We start from the raw sequence: 11120 nt of genomic DNA, 5'->3' as shown, positions 1-11120 counted from the left end.
AACGCACCGCATCTCTTTAGGTTTTGTGTCGTATCCCTTTTGGGCCGAGCACATACGGTAAGCGCGGCGAGCAGAGCGGTATATAGACAGCTGCGGGCGGATGCAGAGGGAAGCCACAAACAGGAAATGGTCCAGGATTTAGCCCGCTCCGCTGTCATGTGGTGCAGACTCGCATGTAAATACACAGCAGCAGGAATGTGGGCCCGGCTCCAGACCAAAGACGACCCCGGTACACTTTTACCACAGACATCAGGAGAGAGAGAGAGACTCTTAACATGTCATCTGTAATCTGCATTTCAGATGAATCAGGCTTCTACTGACTTTTGGATACTTTGAAACGAAAAAGAACAATGTGACAGTCCCCATCTCCGAATGGTTGTCTTTTCACAGATAAAATCATTAAGTGCTGTACAACAAAACAGGTAACAACAAACAATATAAAAATGTATATACATATGTACAATTAAAGTGACACTAGTGAAAACCCATCAACCAAAAGCTTTCAAGGTCTTATCTTTCAAATGAGGCGTTACACTGGCCTATACTTGGGTTTCCAATGACATCATACGTTCAGGCAGCCATTTTGAATACCAAAGTGGTATTATGCAGGCTAAACTAAATCATCGAAGCGGAAACAGAAAACCTTTCTCTGTGATTTTTACAGATTGTCATGTCAGCAGAGTCTCAGAGTCAGTGTTTAAGCTGCTCAAGACGTTAGCATGCTACCGGTTAGCAACTGTCAACCATTGACAGTTGATTCAATGAACTGCCAATGGCTTCAACATGATAAACACATGTGTGGCTCACATCTATAAACACTGAGGAAATACTACAGTATCAGCTCACCTCTGACCTCTGTCACATGTTGTAGCAAAGGTTTGGAGTCTAGTTCAGGGCTTTCTCTTGGAGAGGTTGGAGCTGAGCTGTTGAAGCTAAATGCTAACCGGTAGCTTGCTAACTGACTCACTGGTTTCTTCACATAAACGTGCATCTCTGGGGTCGTGTTTTTATTCTTATCTTTTTGAGTGATTATTACGATTACATAAAAATGCCACTGTCAATCAGTTGCTTTTCTTGTATATCCAGAGTAGAGATATTGTTACATGTGGTAGTGCTACATAATGCTACTTCGGTGTTCAAAATGGCCGCCATAACAACAAAGGTCACATGACTGAAAGGCATGTATTGGGTGGAAGATCAAGTCAATAGCTTTTAGATTTGGGTAGCTGAACTGGAGCTCATGCGCTCGATTAAGGCAGGGGTTAAGAGGTTTAGTAGCCTATTAGTATTTCAACGAATGAATTTTGATAAATATTGAAAATAAGTATTGGAAATGTGGTTGAAGGTTAACAGGCCGGACGAAGCTTGTGACAAACAGAATACACCACAATGAGCACTGGCCCAAGTGTCATTGTGAACATGACTTTTCCTCGTCCTCGGATCGTCGCTTCCAGATTTTCAACAAAATCTCAATAATGGACAGATCCAGGTTTAAATTGATGGTTTTATTTAGTTTATATATTAGTTGCAAAGAGAGGATTTTGGAGCTTGGTTAGTTTGGATTACGTCATCTTGGTCACCTTTCGTTTTCACCAGCCACTTCTCATCTTAAAAAATACTTTGTGCGTCTTGTATTTATAAATTATACAACCTTAAAGGAACAGGCCACCGTTTTTCCATACAGAGATATGTTCTTGCCTGAGCTTAGACGAGTTGATACGTACCTGTCTGGTCTTTGTGCCCGTGGTAGAGCTTGGTCGCTTCTAACTGTTCCTTTAAATATGAAAATACTCCATGAGAAGGTCCTTTGAAAGCCCTTTGGCGGAGCTGGAGGAAGAGCCTCGAATGAGAGAAAGACGTCATTTTACTCCATTGAAAACTGTGAAGGTTTTGGCCACATCCTTCTTTGTTTATTGACTAACCGTTTCATTCATAGTGTCGCCGCCCGAGTGCGGATCTGCGCTCCTTCCGGCTGACAAATGATGTGAATCTCGTTATTTTAATCCTGTGTGACGACCGTGAGCAGCAGAGACGCTGTGCCTCAGTCATCTGTCAGAGGAGCAGCTGCCACCTCCGGGTCTCCTCCGATCGTTCATGCCACGGCTTTTCCCGCGTCGCACACTCCCAGCTTCACCGGTGACACGTACCTTTCTTTAAAGTGCCGCTGTGTTTAACTTCCAAACAAATCCAATCGCCAGACTGTGCGGCCAGATCCAGTAGCCTGGCATGTCCAAACTGATACCCCGCAGTATTTTTGTCATACAGGGACATCAGCTTGGTCTCCATCAATGGCCGCTGGCTGCCCTGCTTTTTGACAACGACACTGGGGGCCGCCATTGCTGTAGTACCTCCATATCGCCGCTAGGCTCCCATTGAAAAGCATTGGACTTTAGACACGTTAAAAACAACTTTAACGCCTGGTTTCTATTTTTTCAACACTAGACTAGGCTAGATATTCCTCCTGTGATAACGCTGGGTTAGTCACAATTAATGAAACCAGGCTGGTTTTCGTGAGAAGAATTTTTGAAATCTCGTACTTAATGAGGGTCGGACTGTTAGCATTGGAGCAGCGCGAGCAACACGTCACGCAAGGGCCGAGTCTACAGTGAAGATCCCGCCCTTATGTCCTTTTTAGGAACATGCTTCGTCAGAGCTGGGGAGGGGGAGTCTGTAAATCCGCCATGATTTCCCCCCACGAGCGTGGTCATTATGGTAAACAGGGAGGAGTGAGGAGAAGCTGTCCATTATATATACAGTCTATGGTCTCCATGCACTCGTAGGCTGCTCCAGAAGCCTCTCTCTTCATCTCTTTTCACCATGTGCTGTCCTGTCCATAGAAAAGTTCATGAAACACATGTGTCGGGCTGGGTACCATTACGTTTTTGTCATCTAGAACCATGCCCATTTCAGCCCAGGAATTTAATAATTCAGAGTGGCCCATGGGCTTATAGCTCAACTATAATGCAGTGGCTTCATAAACCAGAGATTGCAGGTTCAAATACCACTCGAACAATTTTCTGACACTTTGTCTTTCCACACGGGCCGCCTGATACGTCTCCACAGTCAGCACCAAGTTCTACATTAAACGCTAATGCCTTTCACCTGCCCTTTTCCCTTCTTCACTCACATACTGGATCGGACTGCACCAACTTGAACTGAACATCCCTAACCCCCCTCTAATAACAATAATAATGCCTTACACTTGTGTTGTGCTTTACAAGCCTGTATTACCAAGTTTCTCAAAGGGCTACACTGTCGTCATTATTTACTCCATGCTCTGTTGTGGTAAGCTACTGTTGTAGCCACAGCTGCCCTGGGGTAGACTGACGGAAGCGAGGAAACTAGTCTGTGCCATCGGCCCCTCCCACCACCAGCTCACTCACGACATTCACCCAGGCTTCCTGGTGTTCCCAAACGGTCAACCATCCAAGTACCAACCAGGCCCTTCCTGCTAAGCTTCAAGATCTGACAGGGGATAAACCCCCCTCTGAGTTCATTCAAATGGTATCTCCCTGCCAAAAGTTGGAGCAAAAGTGATCTGATTTGGATAAATCCGTCAGTATCTGTTAGATTTACATGACACTTAAGCTTGTGTTACTTATTGTATATCTGGAACAGTCCTAACAGGTAACCCTTTAACCCCCACCTTTACAGAGCACATTTTCTCCAGTTCAGCTGTACTCAAATCTAAAAGCTTCTCAACTGGAGCCTACATAACGCCTCATTTGAAAGCTAAGACCTACAAGACTGATCGTAACTTTATTGTCACGTTGTGGCCACTTTTTTGTCGTGTTCTAGTCACTTTTTGATAATTCTTTCGTGGCTCTCTTATTTTTTGGTACGTTTTTGTAGATTTTTTTGTCACATTGATTGATTGATTGATTGATTGATTGATTGATTGATTTGATTTATTTGAGTCATTATATTTACATTGTTTACATTATTTACATTACTTAGTCACAGAACAGAAAAACTCAAAGGGAGTAGGCCGAAGCAAGAAAGCTTATAGGTGCCAACCCCGAATTCAAGATTAGTTTTACTTTCCAGCTGCAGTCCCCAATGGGGTGATAATAATAGTGTTACAACACACATTACAACACATTATTACTTAGGTTGTTATTGTTATTATTGTTTTCATGTTTCTTTCCCATTCACGAAATACCATAACCAGTCATTACTTATAAAACCCTGTCACCATTCTATTGATTTACATCATTCTTTCAAGTATTGCATTTCTTATATTTTTTATAATATACATATATATGTGTATACATACATAGACATATATACACACACACATATACATACATCACTGATGCCTTGTATTTTACTATTTTCACCATCACCTTAACAACAATGATGAAGATTGCATTTTCCAAAATATCATGTTTCTTCTTGCTGTCATTCCCATTACCACATTGCCATTGCAATAGTGGTTTATCTACTTATTTATTTGTTTTTATAATTATCATTATTACTTTAACTTGTTTTAGTGGTTTTTGATTGTTTGCCTTATTTTGTGAGGTGCATTAAAAAGCCAGGGTTTAATGTGGCCCGTTGGTTGAGGGCAGTAGCCCCCCATCAGCGTGCTCCCACCCAGCTGCCCTAACCAGGTTGTTGGTGTGAGCAGTTTAGTAACCTAAGTAACCTGTACTAGTGCTTTAAAAGACAAGGTTAATGGACCTGTTGAAACATTCTGGAAGCACTTTTGTTTTCGTCTTTTTTTTGTCACTTTTTGAGTCGTGTTTTGTTGTTGTTGTGTTATTGTTGCTTTCCCAACATGTTTTTGCTGCTCATTTGCCACTTTCTTGCTTTTCGATTTGGGTAAAGCTGAACTGGAGAAAATGTGCTCGGTTCATGTGGGGGTTAAGAGGTAATAGCACAGGAATAGCACAACTGTGAGTCTGTTATTAATTATTTTTATTCTGACGGCCATAAAGCACCGTAGCCTACCGGGAAACGTCCCGACTCCCCCGATTACCCAGCATGCCTTTGGGAAAAAAAACAATTGAGAAAATGAGGCAAGATTTCTGATCTGATCTGTATCGTATCACAGTACCCAGCTCTACATGTGTCCAATTAAAATAACCTTTACAGCACTGTCTGCACACTGCCCTTAAAGAGAAAGAATGCTTGTGTTTTAATGTTACCTGCATTGCCATTTTAGGTAAATCCATTAACTGGGACCTGAACGCTCTTGCCGCTGCAGAGAGCATTTGTGAACACACCCCGCGGCGTATTTATTGTGTTTATCGTCGGCTCAACACCTGCGCAGCCGCTATAATGCTTCTTTTTGGTAAGTATCTGTTGGAATGTACAGTATTGCAGTGGATTTGATTGCTTTTTATTTTTATTTTCCTGCAAAGTTTGCACATTAGCAGACCCTGAGCGGCTGAGGCAGACGGGCTGTAAAAGCCTGTGCCATCGGCCTGGCACATTGGGTTTATGTTTGGATGCAGACGTTGCGACACTGAGAAGTTACGCTTTCAGTAATTAATCGCCACGTTTTTGGGACATCACACGGGAGGATTTACGGGCATCTATGTGGTTTATCTTCCCGTATGTGGGTTATTTGGTTTCATACAGTTTTCTGGTGTCAATTTTAAATCATATTCATACCTTTCTATCTACTGGAAATTTGTGACACATCCAAAAATGTGTGTGTTTTTTAAAGATATAAACATGGTCCAGCGCTCCCAAAAGTGTTTTTTTCCTTCCTTCACTTCAGAACTCTCATGGGAGCTGGCTTTTGGCTGCGTTACAAAAATGCACCTTGCCTGCTGTGCTGTATATAATTTTATTGCGAGGCAAGTTACTGTCAGAATGCACTTGTTTGGCTGTTCTCCTGAGGTGACTTTGAACGCGCGCCACCAAATACTTTTATCTCACGGCCTCAGGGTTCCTTAGCTCTGAAGGCTCTGCACAAAGTAAAAGTTTGTTTTTTTGGTTTACTTTAAAGGCTGTCGGGATTTTCCAGGGAGCTGTACTTGCAAATATAATCATGCTGATGCTTCCAATGTTTGCATCTACTGTTGGTCCATGACCAATGAGGTTGTTAAATTAACAGTGAGTATAAACTGTGGGGGCCAAGACTGATCCCTGTGGAACTCCAATAGCGTGTTTATTAATAAGAACACTCACTCTGATCTGGGGTCACTGCAGTCGGTCAGGTGGAGGTTCAGCAACACTATGTGCCCAATGAAAAAGATCAGAATGAATGACCGCCGGGTTATCCCACCAATGGATTTATTCTTCCCTGATGACACGATATTCCAAGATGACAATGCCAGGATTCATGGGGCTCACATTGTGAAAGAGTGGTTCAGGGAGCATGAGATGGATCGGCCGTTACAGAGTCCAGATCTTGACCCCATTAAGGATCTTTGGGATGTGCTGGAGGAGGCTGAACGTATTGGCCACACTCTCCCATCATCAATATGAGATATTGGTGAAAAACGAATGTAACACTGCACTTTTGACCAACACTTACTGAAACAAGGCCACGGCGAATGCTTCTGTAATGAAATAATACAGCGAGGGACATTGTGAATGGATGAATCGCAACATAATTGCATCATATTTTTGACCAAAAAACACACTCCTGTGATTGTGACGGATCACTTGTATTACAAAATGTAAACAAGGCTTTTCACATAGATTTAAGAAAATGGTATGGCCTCTAGGGGCATGAGCTACTTAGTACTGCTTTAAGGGTGTGTTCAGACCTGCACTGTTTGGTCCACTTTAAATGGACCAGGGTGTGTTTCGAACACTGGTCTGGACCTTTTATGCTGGTGTGAACACAACAGAAGAACCGGACTGAGACCCACTTTTTCAGCCGTGGACAGACCTGGAGCAACGAGGAGACACTGAGCCTCCTGGATATTTGGGCAGATGCACTAATACAACACTGCTAGAAAAGACAAACAAAACTGTGTTTGTGTTCAGTGTGTTCAGCGAGAAAATGAAGGAGAGGGACTTCGAGTGTCTCCTGTGGAAAACACTTGGAATGAAAGTATGAGAGAAGAAGAGCGGAGAAACCAGACCAACAGTTTGTCCCATGAATATAATAGAAACAAACAGCTCAGCCGACGACACTACATCCATGAAAAATCCTCTTCCTCCAGCGACTCCGGTGAAGCTGAGGTTGATGGTCAGTAGTTTAGCCTCTCAGGTTTCTTTTATTATCATAATAAGCTTCAAATATTCATTTTTATTTCATTTGTTGTGGTCATTGCTGTCCAATGGGAGCCTCGATCGTCACACACGTGTATGTGTTTATAAAACATAGTTCTGCTGCAAAAAGAAGTCTGAATACGAACTGCACCAAATGAAAAAAAAAAAAGTCTGCTTCTGATCCGGAACAAACAAGCGGAGCAAAGGACTTTTCTGGTTTGAATCTCAAAACACATTTGTATCACCATCTTACACTTTGTTGGTCTCAAGTAGCTAAAAGCAGATATCCAGTAGTTCCACTTCCTGATTTCCAATCTCCGGCTTGTGTAGCTGTCGTGAAACTATGATTACAGGAGGAGCTTTTTGGACGGCCACTGGGAACAGAACAGCCACTGGGGAACATCCGGATTGAAGATTACACAACACCAGGTTTGTTTCTGATGAGAGAACCAGTACAGTATAGTCCCAATCAAAAGTTCAAGACCATTAAGGACAAATTGTAGTAGTTGTTGTAGTTTTTTGCTTTTTGCTTTTTGCTCACCGAACATAACAAGACTTGAATAACAACACATCAGCACCTGTAACGTGTAACCTGTAACACTAAAAGTAAGTAAAAGAGAAATTCCAGACATTTACAAATCCAGTGCTTTTTTTTCCTTTTTCTCTGTTTTTGTTAAGTTTGTCGATCTATGTCCGATGAGGCCTTTAACGATGTTGCGATGTAATGCTACTTAATGATACTTTTTCTTTTTTGTGATATATTGTGCAGCCCTAGTACCATTGTAGATTCTATTACTTATGCCAGACTGATTTTGGGTCCCATTTCAGATGGAAGGCTATTGTTTAATAGTGGAGATGAGTTGTCATAATGTTGTTTATAGGACCGCAGGTTTTTTTTTCCATCCATCCATCCATCCATTTTCTTCCGCTTTATCCGGGGCCGGGTCGCGGGGGCAGCAGTCTCAGCAGAGACGCCTAGACTTCCCGATCCACGCGTCGCACACCTCCTCCAGCTGTTCTGGGGGGACTCCGAGGCGACACCAGGCCAGCTCGGAGACATAGTCCCACCACCGTGTCCTGGGTCTTCCACAAGGCCTTGTCCCACTAGGACATGCCTGGAACACCTCCCGCGGGAGGCGACCAGGAGGCATCCGGAACAGATGCCCGAGCCACCTCAGCTGCTCCTTTCGTGAAGGAGCAGCGACTCTACTCCGAGCTCCTCCCGGGTAACTGAGCTCCTCACCCGATCTCGGAGGGTGCGCCCAGCCACCCTGTGAAGGAAACTCATTTCGGCCGCTTGTATTCACGATTTTTTTCTTCTTCTTCTTTTTAAATTTTTTTGGGTGGGGGAAGGGGGGAAAAAATAACAAAAAAAATCAAAGACCTTTGTTGTAACATGTTGTTCTGACTTGTCAATAAAAAAATAAAATACATTTTTTTAAGACCAGTTGCCTACAAAAGACCAAATCTGTGCAAAAACGTGGATTCAGTGGATTCAATTTTCTGTCATCCTGATGCAAAGCCAACATTTTTTCCACAGATTTGGCTTATTAAAGGCATGTGGTCCTAAACTAAAAAACAGACTTTCAGTTTAAATGTTGTTTTAAATCAAAGGTTCACTCAATGTTTTGTTTCACTCCCATTTCTTCTTATATTGAAGTTCTACTTAAACCGTGCAAAATGTGAATATTTGCCATTTCTCAACTGGTCTTAAACTTTTGATCGGGCCTGTATTTATGTAAACTACGTCCTCTTAATACACTAAATATTCTGAAACGACCATGGACAAATCAAAATAACTCTGAACACACAGACCTTTGCAGTTTTCATAAGCCTCCTCACTTGGCCCGCTGTTTTTGATGGGAGCTTTATTAAAGCACCTCTCTCCTCTGAGTCACCGCCTGTGCGTCTGTAATGGTCAAGAGCACGCTTCCTGACCTTTCCATCTTTCTCCAACCTTCCCTTCGCGCCCCGCGGCTCGCGCCTGCCCCCTCCCCCCAGACGCACACACACACACACACACACACACACACACCCCCTTCGCCCTGATGGAAGGTCTGCTCTGATGCACCGGTGGCACACTCACTCACTGCCCTGGGATTACTGTCAGAGGAGCACAAGAGACAGGATCAAAAGAGCACTCAGAAGCGGGGATTATAAGGGGAAGCGCTTGGAAATGAATCAAGATGGAGATAAAAAAGGAGAACATATTTACGCTGGGGTTAGACGCCGACGCCGTCTCCAGATGTCTTTGACGACTGAAAGTGCCGCCCCAAAAAAACAGAATCATGTCCACACATCAATCAAATGGAAAGACACAACCCCCGCTGGAGGAAACGGCGGGCACAGCGAGCGCGTTTACATGCACTGGAGTATTGATTTTTCACGCACCGGTCGATGTTTCTTCCTTAACATCTTAGTTTTCATGTCAGAGTATAGTTCTCGTGATGTTTTGTGGTGAGGGAGCCGGAGATATCCAATAAGTAACTCGAACAATCGCGCCGCAAAAGCCGGCTTTCCCACGCGCATCCATTCACAAATATTGACTTGTTTTATATCCAGGTGTGCTGAAGGCTCCCCGAGATGAATCCAGATATGGTATAGTTTTCTTTCTGGGAGGCAGAGAAGGTAAGGAAGAGCAGAGAAGTGTGTCGCACATGCACACTTATTACAAATCTGTGGGGCTGGTTTGCTAAGAACGAGGTTTATGTTCCACTCATACAACAATCTTCCCACTGTAGTAGCTCCGACAGACTCCAAACCTTCCATTCTTGGATCTAAAGCAGGGGTGTCCAAACTTTTTTCATGGGGGGCCACATGTTGAAGAGTACACCGGGTGAAGGGCCATAGATCGGTGATCAGTGCCGCGAAACCTTTGAATGGCAGAGGTTTTAATTGTGCCCTATACCTTTATTTATGCTTAAAATCTTCATATTCAGCTCAGTCTCACAATTAGTTAGTTAGAATTGTGTAGAATTATTACATTTCAAGTAAAAAGGACTATCTCTTATGATGTTTACCGATTCAGCAAGAAGGCCGAGGGCCACCAAAAATGTGTCTGAGGGCCGCATTTGGCCCCCGAGCCGCACTTTGGACACCCCTGATCTAAAGGAACAGGCCACCGTTCTTCCATACTGTGATACTGTGGCAAGGCGAGGGTTTACTTTGATTTGCCTTTAGCTTTAAAGGAATAGGCCACCGTTTTTACATACTGAGATATGTTCTTACCTTAGCTTTGACGAGTTCTTTAGGACCTGTCTGGTCTTCACCCGTGCCTTCAGTCACGTAAACACAGCGCAGACGGCGTTAGCATTTAGCCTCTCCCTCTCTCCTCTATAGCTCCAAAACAGGTGAAGATAGAAGCTACCAAGCTCTTCCACGTTTTCCCTATTTAAATATGGTTACGTGAAGTGTTCCACTACAAAGTATAATTACAGAAAATTAAACAATGTGGATTTTCTAAGCGGATAAAAGGGGGGACTATATTGTAAGGTGTAATAATACCAGGAGTAATTTGGCATCCCCACAGTAAAGTGAAGATTACTGCGCGGATTTCGAACTACTCCTGGTATTATTGCGCCTTACAATATAGTTCCCCCTTTTATCCACTTAGAAAATCCACATTGTTTAATTTTGTGTCATTATACTTAAGCTCGCTGAGAACTGTCACGTTGCCGAGTTGCTCCAAGTTTTGGAGGACACAGTCTGTGCATGCACGCTAGCATTGGTGACATACTCTGGTTTCCCCACCACTAAAAACATGTACAATAGGTGAATCCTTCAGCCAGGTGTTTCTGATCGACAGCTTGGCTCCACATCTGGAGGTGGTATCCCCGGGCGCGGTACTTCAGCCACCAAGGAGGACAAAATCTCCCTCCAGGGACAATAAAGTACACCTTAAAGGGATATTTCAGGATTTTTGACATAGGGCCTCATTTCCTAGT

This window comes from Gobius niger, assembly GCF_951799975.1.
Source record: "Gobius niger genome assembly, chromosome: 9".
NCBI lineage: Eukaryota > Metazoa > Chordata > Actinopteri > Gobiiformes > Gobiidae > Gobius > Gobius niger.
The sequence above is the reverse complement of the archived record's forward strand: the minus strand, read 5'-3'. Positions refer to the sequence as shown.